The sequence below is a fragment of the Lissotriton vulgaris genome, chromosome 12 (genome assembly GCF_964263255.1).
Source record: "Lissotriton vulgaris chromosome 12, aLisVul1.2, whole genome shotgun sequence".
NCBI lineage: Eukaryota > Metazoa > Chordata > Amphibia > Caudata > Salamandridae > Lissotriton > Lissotriton vulgaris.
The window spans coordinates 50,412,194-50,425,830 of NC_141700.1; the positions used below are offsets into that span (position 1 = coordinate 50,412,194).

At 50.2% G+C, this 13,637-nt stretch overlaps 1 protein-coding gene across 1 annotated transcript in view; it reads left to right on the plus strand.

The window, feature by feature from the left end:
* Positions 1-13,637, plus strand: part of CIB3 (calcium and integrin binding family member 3) — a 48,114-nt gene that overhangs the window by 29,165 nt on the left and 5,312 nt on the right. The window lies entirely within an intron of this gene.

Here is a 13,637-nt window from a genome sequence, read left to right on the forward strand (position 1 = left end):
GGAAAAACAATTCTTTTTCAGCGTCACAAAGTACACATTGCTCACGTAGCTCTTGGTACTGAAGGGAACTACTTTGTGTGTGGATGTGTTCCTTTGTGGAAGAGGAATCAGGACTGGATTCCACACCAAGGAACCATTTCTGGACATGGAATATGAATCAACTACAGGCACTTCTTAAATAATGACATGAGTGCTGAGCCCAAAGTTTTATGTAAGATTCTGTACCTGGTGCTTCTGAATGCCAGGGTTATAGAATACAAGACTGTTCCATCTCATGCTTTTCTTCCTGTCTCTTTATCCCCTGAATACCGAGGCTGCCTGGTCTTGATTCCACTTCATGCCTCTTTCTTCCACCCCCTACACTTCCTGTCTCTTTATCTCCTGAACACCGAGGCTGCCTGGTCTTGATTCAAACTCATGCCTCTTTCTTCCACCACCCTACATTTCCTCTCTTTGGGGCAGATGTATCAACATCCAGATTTGCGAATCTCAAATAGCGATTTTTTAGAAATCGCTATTTGAGATTTAAAAATTGGTACGTATGTAGAAAATTGCATTTTTTTTGCGATTTCTTAAAATTCCTTAATTGCGATTAGCAAATTGCGAATCGCAATTAAGGAATAATTTCCCATTCATTTCTATGGGCCAGGAGGCCCATAGGAATGAATGTGAAGTTATTCTCAATTTGCGATTCGCAATTTGAGTATCGCAAATTGAGAATAATTTCAAGGGTGCAAGGGTGTCATAAGGACACCCTGATGAACCCCTGAAATTCACGTGTGTGCACATATGGCGCACATACATGCCCTAAGGGCATGTATATGAGCCACATGGCACCTTCACAAATGCAAAAAAAGTGCTTTTGTGAAAGAAATAGCAAATTACTACCAACTTCAAGTTGGTGGTAATTTGCGATTTCTTAATGAGAAATCGCACCACTTGGGTGTTTCATACATTGCATTTAAGGAATCGCAAAATTTGAGATTCCTTAAATGCAATCGCAAAATAAGGAATCGCAAATTTGCGATTCCTTATTTTGCACTCAAATTTGCTACATACATACCATTTAGCGAAAAATGAGTACGCAAACGCCGAAATTCTGCAAATTTCGGCATTTGCAAACCCATTTGAGCTTCATACACATGGCCCTTTATCTCATGAATACCGAGGCTGCCTAGACTTGATTTGAACTCATCCCTTCTTTCTCCCTTTGTCACTCTTTTTCTATCTTTCGCATTCCAGCTCCCTTTTTTTAGGTTTTGCCTCGCCGAAGATGCGCTCTGCGCATCTTTTCGGCGCAGGCGAAATCCTGTTGAGAACCGTAGGGTGGCTTGGTTCGGCCCTCGTCCTTGATTGGCTGGCTCCGTAAACGGAGCCTTGCCATTGGACGAGGGGCCTGTCCGTCAATGCCGGACCAGACACGGGGGCGTTCCCGACATTCTTTGGCTTTTGCCGACGTCACGGGACGCCGGGAACGCCCCCGTGTCTGGTCCGGCATTGCCGGCACTCGAACGGGAAGGCGGCAATTAGCGGCTCCGGCGGGCGGCGGTGTTAAAAGTAGCAGCGCCCGAGAGCCGGCCGGCTCCGGGCGGAGGCTGCCAGCGGGAGCGGCAGGTAATTGGAATGATTCCGAGCACGGACTGCCTGCGCCAAAGCAGGGCGCAGGAGTGAGGGGAGCCCCGCGCCCCCTCCCACCGACTCTCACAGAGTGCTATTTAAGGAAGCAACATCGGACATCTCGTGTGCCAGGCAGGAGGCTGGCATCCAGCCTTTTGATGCCACAGCGTGGAATGTACCCCGGCCACTGACTCCCGCCATTCCAAGTCATTCATAAACCGAGTCGGTAGTGACTTTCTGTGCTCTCGGGCAAAGTCCAGAATGTAATTCTTTACCTTGACCAACTCGAGCTAAAGGCCAGCGCACCAACCCGGACTACTCGTTCTCATCCTGTCCCAGGATCCCAACGGGATTTGCTGATCCCAGCACTGCCTCCCCCGGAAGCATCGGCGATCCGAAGCCTCTGCTGCGGGCACTGCAGACCCCAGCAGTGCCCCCCACGCCAGGCAATGCAGACAGGTCCAAGCAGTGCTTTCTTAGCAAGCACTGCTAGCATTCCACTGGTGCCTGCACTGCAATCCCAGCACATTCCATTACTTACCTTAACGGTAAGCGCTGCCGTTCCAAACAGCGCCTTTACTAAAAGCAATACAGGTCCCTGCAGCGCATCCACTGCAAACGCTGCAGACAGATCGCAGCGCTGCAGCCAACGTTAACGACACGAGTTGTTCTGTAACAGCAGACATCCTTTGCGAGGGGGCACCGGAAACATTAATACCGAGTCCTGGAGGCCCCCTCTGGGTTCTTGTGTCCAGATTATTTCCGGAAGCAGCGCCAGGGTCCCTATTTCACTATATGATGTCCATTCTCGAAGTTTCACCATAAATGTTTTTTTTTGGCCTCGTGTAGAGAGTACTGCGCTCATTTCTGGAAACACCTCATTTTAGGTGCGTGTACAACGCTGGGGCCACGTCCCCGGAAGCAAAGGGTCCCTAAGCAGAAGTGCCAATATACGACAAGCTCTGCCCCGGAAGTGGTACACAGAGACCCCTACGAGGCTTCCTCATTCAGAGGGGGGAGGCATACCTGAGCTGCACGAATACCGAGGGAGAGGGAAGTACGTACGTCCACAGCAGCTCCATGTTAGAAGGGGGTGATATGACACGCGTAAAGACTGCAACTGCCGCTGTACAGTAGAAGAGAGATCACAGAGGTCTGAGAGGGAGACTGGAGGCGAGAGAGGGATTTAAACCTCCTAGTGGTATCAATACAGTAGAGAAGATCCCACATCCCCACTCAGATCACTGCAAATAAACCCCACATATTCACAAGATCATGCTCCTTTGGGTCCAAAGTGCCAAAAAGACATGCAAGTATCAACATAGAAATTGGTAAATGACCCAAACTGCATTTAGGCTGGGAGTGTACGGGCAGAAAGTAACGGGATTAGTTTAAAAATGCTGGGCAGACTCGGAGCAGTAATGTGAGAAGAGTCTGAAATGAGGCAAAACATTTGGTGGTATACTCCAGTGAGGCTTGGCATATAGGGATTCTTCAACATGTTTTTTTTATCGGTCTTGCTGGACAGCGCGATTAATATACCTACACAGCAAATGGGCTTATGAGGAGAAATTATCTCTCACCTCGTTCTGTAGGCTGTTGGGTGCATAATTCTATCTCATTAGGAGTGCTTCCATTGTAGTGCACAAGAGACTCTTTTACATGTCAAATATGCAAAAATCATTATATATATATATATATATATATATATATATATATATATATATATATATATATATATAGAGAGAGAGAGAGAGAGAGCGAGAGATTGATTTTAGAACAAGCAAACCTAACCAAAAGGCAGCAGAATGCCTTGCAGAGCCTAAGAAAATGATAAACTCAATAGGTGAATTGAGGGATAGCTATTTTCCTAGGGTCAAAGTGGATAGTACTACATCTTGATGTGTTTTTTAAAGAGGTGGGTCTTCAGCATCTTCCTAAATTGGAGCTGGGTTGGGGCAGGTCTGCTGGGATGTCATTCCAAACCCTGAATGCATGGAGTAAGAAGGCCTGCTCCTTCTTTTTTTCTTTTATGCACTTCTTTTTTTAGAGAAAGAGGACAGCCTTGCTATGGGTGTGCTGTAAGCCACAAACACACACACACGCACACACTGGGCCGCTGTGTAGCTGCGCCGCCATGCCTCGAGTGTGGCCGGGCCCTCGGCGGACGCTCCCTGCGGGTTGCGCACACACTGCTGATGTCACTTCTGCACTAGTCCCTTGTTCTAAACTCGTTCTGTTGTTCCAGATTTCTTCTTTTATTCCCCGTCACTCTCTCATGTTGTGGGCTCCTTCCTGCGGTTTTGCAAGCCTTGTTTCCCGTCGCTCCCCGTCTGCGCCGCTCCAGAGTGTGCAGTCCAACTCTCTTCTGTGCCCTGTAATGTGCACTCTAGTGTGTGCTATACTGGGGCCTCTTTCGTGTGATCTGACTCACTCACTCCCTTCCTCTCTCGGTGGGCCTCTCTCTTTCTATCTCTCTCGGTGGGCCTCTCTCTCTCCCTTTCTCTCTCTTGGTGGGCCTCTCTCTCTCTCAGTGGGCCTCTCTCTCTCTCTCTCTCTCGGTGGGTCTCTCTCTCTCTCTCTCTCTCTCTCTCTCGGTGGGTCTCTCTCTCTCTCTCTCTCTCTCTCTCTCTTTCTCTCTCTCGGTGGGTCTCTCTCTCTCTCTCTCTCCCTCTCTCTCTCCCTCTCTCTCTCTCTCTCTCGGTGGGTCTATCTCTCTCTCTCTCTCGGTGGGTGTCTCTCTCTCTCTCTCTCTCTCTCTCTCTCTCTCTCGCTGGGTCTCTCTCTCTCTCCCTCTCTCTCTCTCTCGGTGGGCCTCTCTCTCTCTCTCTGTGGGTCTCTCTCTCTCTCTCTCTCTCTCTGTGGGTCTCTCTCTCTCTCTCTCTGTGGGTCTCTCTCTCTCTTTCGGTGGGTCTCTCTCTCTCGGTGGCTCTCTCTCTCTCTCTCTCTCTCTCTCGGTGGGTCTCTCTCTCTCTCTCTCGGTGGGTCTCTCTCTCTCTCTCTCTCTCTCTCTCTCTCTCTGGGTCTCTCTCTCTCTCTCTCTGTGGGTCTCTCTCTCTCTCTCTCTCTCGGTGGGTCTCTCTCTCTCTCTCTCTCTCTCTCTCCCTCTCTCTCTTTCTCTCGGTGGGTCTCTCTCTCTCTCTCTCTCTCTCTCTCTCTCTCTCTCGGTGGGTCTCTCTCTCTCTCTCTCGCTCTCGGTGGACCTCTATCTCTCTCTCTCTGGGCCTCTTTCTTTCTCTCTCTTTCTCAAAGAGTGCAAAATGCAATGAAGGGGCATCGGGGAGGACAGCAAAAATCCCATGGACTTAAAACAAAGTAAGACGTACTAACCGAGCGTCACTTTGTATCACATCTTAATGTCAAACAATACCAGGCGCACACATGGTGCATGCGTAATAACACATTATAATCTTACACATGACGTGTCATTTTGACAAAATTACTCATTTTAAGTACCTTATAATTGGGGGGCTGTGTGTGTGGGGGGCTCTGTGTGGCTGTGTGTGTGGGGGGCTCTGTGTGGCTGTGTGTGTGGGGGGCTCTGTGTGTTTGGGGGGGCTCTCTGTGGGTGTTTGTGTGTGTCATTTGCGAGAGATAAAGCTAGTGGCATTGTAAATGGCAATGCCATTTATTTATGTTAAAAAAAACATAAATAAAAATAATGTCAAGAGCAATGCCAATGGCTCTAACTTTAACAAAGGCAAAACCATTGCATTGTAAATGCTTGTTTTGGTTACTGTCTCTGCTCTGGTTCTATGTCTGACGCAGAAAAATAGGCCCTGGTGCCAAAAATGTGTCCTGGTGCCCATCACCTGCAAACACTGGCAGAAATTAAGCACATAGGGCCAGATATCCTAACGCCCCTGTGATTGCATTCCAAATCGGAAAAGTATTTTTTTAAAACAGGAACAAAAATAAGTTCCACAAGAACTTGAGAATTGGTAACTGATCAAAGGTTTGCAACCCGAATTTATGGTCAAAAACCTTTGACATACCACACCCCCTCACAATCTGGCAGATATGCCCTTACTGGCTCCTTACAAAATGCTATTCGGTTTGGGTCGGAAACTCCATTTTATCATTTGGAACAATTTTAAAATCAAAAAATGGGGGCAGTACATATGAAAACTAGATTTTTCAGGTGTAAACCCCTGGGATTTTGCAAATCGCAGGGTTTGCGACCACAGAAACGACTAGTACATCTGTATATTTTTAGAGTGTACCATTTATTACAAAGTACCGTTAGAAACAAGAGAAAGAGAAATGGCCTCAAATTCAGACCTCCTAGGCAAGTCAGTGACTGGAGCATCAAATGCTCTCAATGCTGGTGTGCGAGGGTTACAGGATGTGGTGAGTCAAACACTGATTTATACCTGTGCAAACTGCGAGTGCAAATAAGCCTAGGAACACACACACATTTGAGCATCACTGGGGTTTTTATTTGCACCTGTTTTAAATTTGAAAATGTTTTTGTGTAGTATTTACACCACGTGCCACATTACAGGTAAACCCAATCAGATATGATTGCATTTGATAGAAGTCCACCATCAAGGTGTTCAGAATTTATCAGATGCAATAATTATCACCTATCAGGAATTCTTGGGGGCTATCGTACAAATGTTGGTGTTTATGGTAGCAGGGTCGTGGCTTGGTCAGTAAGATTGGGTAGGGCGGGCGTCAGATTTACCAATAAATAATGTTAAAATACATTATATCACAATGAGGACACATAAGAGAAGCTTAAGGGGAAGTGAAAAGGGAGAGGAATGCGAATTGGTAGAGGTTCTGAGAGAAATCACACTATTTTGTAAAATGACCAACATTTTTGAAGACTTTCAAAACCGAGAGATGGAGAGAGACTGTGTGTTTGTGTGTATGTAAAAAGTTGCGGCAAAATCCGACAAACACCTCACCATACCCGACTGAAAGACTGAAAAAAAATTCATTTATTAGAGGGGTGTAACACTCCAACCCCCCCACCTCAAAGATACGCCCTGCATTGCACTCAAATGCGCATATCCTGGTAAATTCATGATCGTTTCCCATTTTTAGGTCGATTACCGTGGGCTGCGCTTGCGCAGTTCGGTCTGCAGATTTAATGTTTATTAGTTAGGTGGCTTGAACCCGCCCCTCTTCTCCATTGGCTGGCCTCGTAAATGCTGGCCAGCCATTGGAGGAGAGGGGCGTCACTCCCTTTAAGCCCCGTCTTTTCCCGATTGGGGTTGTTTTTTTAAGCTTCTTTCTTGTTTTCTTTCTCTCCTCTTCCCATTGGCTGGAATTTTATCTTCCAGCCAATGGGAAGAGTAGAGAACGAAAACCACGCCCCCGAATGCAAAAATGAGGCTGCGTTTCTCCGAGGTATTTCTGCCTCGAAGAAACGTGGTCGTGGGGGCCGCTCCTCTCTCGTCGCAGTTTCCTCAGCTGATACGAACAGCTGTCGCTTCCTCTGCTCTCCTCCAGCTGGTGCCGCCTACCGAGAAAAATGAAGTGCATTCATTGGCCGGGCTCATTGCAAGTGAGACCGGGGCGAACTGCACTTTACGGACCCCAAGGTGACCCCCGCGAGGCATCTGGATGTCACGTCCTGTGGTCAAGACAAGAGGGATGTGGGGCACAGGGACCCCGAGTCTCATCTGCCTTGTCCTACTTTCCCGACCTCGTTGCATAACTTGCCTCAGGACTCCTGTCACTACTCCTCCTAACCTTTGACACAGAAAGGTCTCACCTGTCCCGAGCTGTAGGGTCTCCACGCACACTCAAAGGTTGTGAAGTGCACTGTCGGCTTCCCCCCGAAGACCCGACTGAGAGCGCCCGGGGCCGCTGCTATCCTGCACCGCAACATCTTTACTCGTCGAAGGGTGCACTCTGCCCCTGCCGAGACAGCAGTAGCTCAAGGCATGCGCAGTGCAGATCTCCCAGCAGAGCGCCCGTCGGGAGTTGTAGTTTTAGGAGCTTACCTGCGTATGAAACCCAACAATATTGGCAGAGGCGTAAAGAACAGGGCAAGAAGTGCTGTAAGTTTATTATTGCACACGATTACAGGCGGCATTTTGACAACAGCCTGTTTTTTTGCCAATAACCGGTCCCGTTATTAGAGTCCCTGCGGAGTTTTTCGTGAGTTACGCGGATTTACCGTCCACTACACCTCGATTTAATTGCGAGCCATCCAATGAGTTTTGTGCAGTATGTTACAGTATGTTCTGTTATTGTATTTGCATTTATATAGCGCTTACTACCCCTCGTGACACTTTAAAGCTCTGTATGGCAATTTGCACGATACTCCGGGGCCCAAGAAGGTTGGTTCTTGTGATTAGTAAGTTTATTCTTTTGTTGTCAGTAGTTTGGGTCGAATGTCACGGGATGGGGGGATGTCTGATATATGGGTGCTGCTATTCTGGGACAATTTCCTATTTTTTAGATTCATTTTTAACAGCTCCGACTTAATAGCTTCGGAGCGCTTTGCAAGCATTCATGAAAGTAATTTGTGTAGACTGTTTAATATGTGCGGCTACTGAAAAAAGATTCAAGTGCTGGCGATCAGGACAGAGCTGTCTGGGTCCCGGTACCCACATGTTGATGCCAACCTTGTTGCCTGTGAGCCCTGCGGTGCCCTGGCAGGGCTGTGGGCAAGAGGCAGTATTGGAAGAGGGGATACCGTGGCCACTGTTGAGGTACCTGGCAGCGCTGTGAGTGAGCATCAGTACAGGGGCAGGAGGGCTTGTTACACGATGAGGTACATGGGCAGAGCTCTTTGCAGACACCCTCTCCGGTACACGGCAATTGTTCCAGCTCAGCATTGGGGGAACTTTGGCAAAGCTATGTTCACAAACACTGCTGTAACAGGAGTGGGTGCTGCTCTGCATTGAGGTACAGCAGAGTAGCCACCCGCGGACACCTGTAAATGTGTGGCAAGAGTGTGTGTATTGAGGTGTATCAGCCGAGCCACCTGCTGGCACCTGCAAATGTGTGGCAGGAGTGTGTGCATTGAGTTGCATCAGCTTATCTACATGCGGCACCTGTAAATGTGTGGCAGGAGTGGGTTGATTGAGGGGCATCAGAGGAGCCACCTGAAGGCACCTGTAAATGTGTGGCAGGAGTTGTTGCTGCTCAGCATTGAGGTGCATCATCTAAGCCAGATGTGGCCATCTGTAAATGTGTGGCTGATTATGTGCACTGAGTTGCATCAGCCGAGCCACATGCGGCACCTGTAAATGTGTGGCAGGAGTGGGTGCATTGAGGTGCATCAGCCGAGCCACCTGAAGGTACCTGTAAATGTGTGACATGAGTTTTTGCTACTAATCATTGAGGTGCATTATCTGAGCCAGATGTGAGCATCTGTAAATGTGTGGCAAGAGTGTGTGCCTTGAGGTTCGTCATCTGAGCCAGATGTGGGCATCTGTAAATGTGTGGCAGGAGTGTGTGCATTGAGGTGCGTCATCTGAGCCAGATGTGGGCATCTGTAAATGTGTGGCAGGAGTGTGTGCATCGAGGTGCGTCATCTGAGCCAGATGTGGGCATCTGTAAATGTGTGGCAGGAGTGTGTGCATCGAGGTGCGTCATCTGAGCCAGATGTGGGCATCTGTAAATGTGTGGCAGGAGTGTGTGCATCGAGGTGCGTCATCTGAGCCAGTTGTGGGCATCTGTAAATGTGTGGCAGGAGTGTGTGCATTGAGGTGCATCATCTGAGCCAGATGTGGGCATCTGTAAATGTGTGGCAGGAGTGTGTGCATCGAGGTGCGTCATCTGAGCCAGTTGTGGGCATCTGTAAATGTGTGGCAGGAGTGTGTGCATTGAGGTGCGTCATCTGAGCCAGATGTGGGCATCTGTAAATGTGTGGCAGGAGTGTGTGCATTGAGGTGCGTCATCTGAGCCAGTTGTGGGCATCTGTAAATGTGAGGCAGGAGTGTGTGCATCGAGGTGCGTCATCTGAGCCAGTTGTGGGCATCTGTAAATGTGTGGCAGGAGTGTGTGCATTGAGGTGCGTCATCTGAGCCAGATGTGGGCATCTGTAAATGTGTGGCAGGAGTGTGTGCATTGAGGTGCGTCATCTGAGCCAGTTGTGGGCATCTGTAAATGTGAGGCAGGAGTGTGTGCATCGAGGTGCATCAGCAGAGCCACATGTGGGCATCGGTGAATGTGAGGCAGGAGTGGGTGCATTGAGGTGCATCAGCAGAGCCACATGTGGGCATCGGTGAATGTGTGGCAGGAATCAGCGCTACTCACCATTAATTATCTGAGCTACATGTGGGCATCAGTACAGGAATAGAAAATGTCGTTGCTGCTGAACATTGAGGTGCATTGGCAGAGCTGTCTGCAGATCCTCGGCACCGCATAGGGTGTGGTATAGGGGTGGACAAGCCACTGAAAGCTCTAGCCAGGCTCCAGCCTGAGCCTGGCTCGGCTCGTGATCCTCTTGGAACCTCGAGCCCATAACAAGCCGAGCTTTCATCTGGCTTTTACCTGCCACCCCCCCTTGAACCCATGATGTGGGCATGTGACCTTAGTGCTAGAGTTGCAGACTTGAGATCTGAGAAGCCAGGTTCGAGTCTCGGCGTCAGTTTTACGTCCTGTGATTTTGGGCAAATGATTTAATCTTCTCTTGCCTATAAAAATGAACCTACGCCTAATGTCATTGTTGAATTTAGAATGAATTGCATTTATTTTGTGTATATTTCGTATTAACATTGCGGATTGAAAAGGGTTTCTTTCACTGTGTGATTCCTGGCAAATCGAGACTATTGCATTGTAAATGCTTGTTTAAATTCCAGCAGGGTCAGCCTGCCGAAATTTAAGAAAGGGTGCAATTTTTTTTGCACCTGGCAATTACCGGTGCGATAAGCATCGCACCCCTTGAAGTCGAGTTGCATGCTCAAACAGGTGTGTGTTTGTGTGTTCAGGGATCACAATTTAAGGGGTGTTGGACAGGCCTCGTGCGCGGGCCGCTGCCTCCCCGCATAGGAAGACCCGAACACCGGCTCTCCCAGTATCACCAGAAGAACCACCCTGACAACCCGCAGAAGCAACCTACAACCTGTCCCCAACGGGACGCCTGCTCCCGAACACCACGACATCGGCCGGGCCGGGCCACCTTCAGCGGCACTGCCCCGGCTCCGCCGCCATCTTGGACACTGCACCACGAGGCCGCGTGGCCTCAGCTCGACCCCAACCCTGGGCCTGGCCAGGCCCCGACATCGAGGCACCACCATCCACCCAGGAGGTGAAGAGACCACTTGGCAGGTCAATGGGAGAAAGGAGTGTCGATGGCTCTCCCCCGCCAGGTGCCGATCGCCCCCAGCCTCCCCGGGCGCTGGCTCCACCCCCCTGCTGGGTGTCTGGACTCCCTCATCCCGGACCTCCCGACCTCCCAGCGCGAGGGCCCGGACATCAAAGGAGGCCAGACCTATAACTGGGGCAGATCCAGAACAGGAAGGCAGTTGTATCCTGGAGTCGAGAGACACCTTGAAGAACTCATCCTTGACGGACTGCTGGCGCTGCCGCAGCCCTGCCTTGTGAATCATCGATCCTGCCTGCTGGCGCTGCCGCGGCCCTCTGCAACCTACGCCTTCGTCGGGACCTGCTGGCGCTGCCGCGGCCCATCCTTGTGAACCATCGCTCCTGCCTGCTGGCGCTGCCGCGGCCCTCTGCAACCTACACCTTCGTCGGGACCTGCTGGCGCTGCCGCGGCCCATCCTTGTGAACCTTCGTCGGGACCTGCTGGCGCTGCCGCCGCCCATCCTTGTGAACCATCGTCGGGACCTGCTGGCGCTGCCGCGGCCCATCCTTGTGCACCATTGTTCCTGCCTGCTGGCGCTGCCGCGGCCCTTCTCAAGTGAGACTTGTCATCCTAGCCGGCTGGCGCTGCCGCGGCCCGACCTTCCAGAATTCCGAGCTCGAGGATTGTGAGCTACCCATCTTGCCACCCGTACCAGACCGGTACCAAGACTGTCCCGCTACCCTTTCCCCCTCAGAGACTAGAATTGAGAGGACCCTCGTGTCCGACCTCACTGTACCGTTGATACCTCTGCCTTAAGAATCGTATATAAAGAGTGTTGACCTCATCCTTGTGTGGTGTCCATCTGTGGGGGGGAAGTTACTTGTCTGTACGATCGCTGGAGACGGCCCTCACCGGAGGCCTCTCCCCCTGTCCTCGGCCGACCCTCCAGGTCCCCGTCTAACAAGGGGCCACTGGTAATCTAGTGTATGGTCTTAAACACAGTCAGTGCTTTCAATGGAACTATAGAAGCGCAGGTACTCGCCATCGAGAGTACCTGTGTGCTCCTGAGAATTGCAGGTACTCTCCCCTTCAAATGAAAGAAGCGCAGGTACTCACCATCGAGAGTACCTATGTGCTCCTGAGAATTGCAGGTACTCTCCCCCTCAAATGAAAGAAGCGCAGGTACTCACCATCGAGAGTACCTGTGTGCTCCTGAAAAGTGCAGGTACTCTTCTACAAATGAAAGAAGTGCAGGTACTCACAATCGAGAGTACCTGTGTGCTCCTGAGAAGTGCAGGTACTCTCCCCTTCAAATGAAAGAAGTGAAGGTACTCGCCATCGAGAGTACCTGTGTGCTCCTGAGAAGTGCAGGTACTCTCCCCTTCAAATGAAAGAAGCGCAGGTACTCACCATCGAGAGTACCTGTGTGCTCCTGAGAAGTGCAGGTACTCTCCCCTTCAAATGAAAGAAGAGCGGGTACTCGCCTTCGAGAGTACCTGTGAGCTCCTGAGAAGTGCAGGTACTCTCCCCTTCAAATGAAAGTAGTGCAGGTACTCGCCATCGAGAGTACCTGTGTGCTCCTGCGAAGTGCAGGTACTCTCCCCTTCAAATGAAAGAAGTGCAGGTACTCGCCATCGAGAGAACCTGTGTGCTCCTGAGAAGTGCAGGTACTCTCCCCTTCATATAAAAGAAGTGCAGGTACTCACCATCGAGAGTACCTGTGTGCTCCTGAGAAGTGCAGGTACTCTCCCCTTCAAATGAAAGAAGCGCAGGTACTCACCATCGAGAGTACCTGTGTGCTCCTGAGAATTGCAGGTACTCTCCCCTTCAAATGAAAGAAGTGCAGGTACTCGCCATCGAGAGTACCTGTGTGCTCCTGAGAAGTGCAGGTACCCTCCCCTTCAAATGAAAGAAGCGCAGGTACTCACCATCGAGAGTACCTGTGTGCTCCTGAGAATTGCAGGTACTCCCCCTTCAAATGAAAGAAGCGCAGGTACTCGCCATCGAGAGTACCTGTGTGCTCCTGAGAAGTGCAGGTACTCCCCCCTTCAAATGAAAGAAGTGCATGTACTCGCCATCGAGAGTACCTGTGTGCTCCTGAGAATTGCAGGTACTCCCCCCCCTTCAAATGAAAGAAGTGCAGGTACTTCCCATCGAGAGTACCTGTGTGCTCCTGAGAAGTGCAGGTACTCTCCCCTTCAAATGAAAGAAGTGCAGGTACTCTCACTTTCACATCATTCAAGAAGTGCAGGTACTCCCCCCCTTCAAATGAAAGAATTGCAGGTACTCACCATCGAGAGTACCTGTGTGCTCCTGAGGAGTGCAGGTACTCTTCTCCCTTTCAAATGAAAGAAGCGCAGGCACTTAGTACCGGTCCATTTAAAGCACTGCACACAGCAGCATAGGAAGGATGCCATTGTCCCTGGAGCAAGCAAGGAAAATGGCCCCTTGGACAGCTGTTAGGGTAGTAAAATATAAATTATAAGGGTTCAATGGGCCCCGGTGACACTGCACCTGTTGCACCAATGGTAGCCACGCCCCTGCTTAGTGAGGGCTGTCCAGGCCTCCCTCTTAAAGGGCTCAAGAGGTATCAAAGGCGCTTGTTTACAGCACCTGGGCGAGCGAGATTATTTGTGCAGCGTCAATCACGGAGCGAAGTGTCTCGTGGCAACCGAAGGGGGGGGGGGCGGGGGGGGGGGGGGGATGCTGGGCTAAATAACCCGGCTAGGGCCATTCGGGTTCACTTCTACCACCATTTAAAAAAAATCCTTAAACTCTATTCATTTTCACTTTTTAAATTCGAATC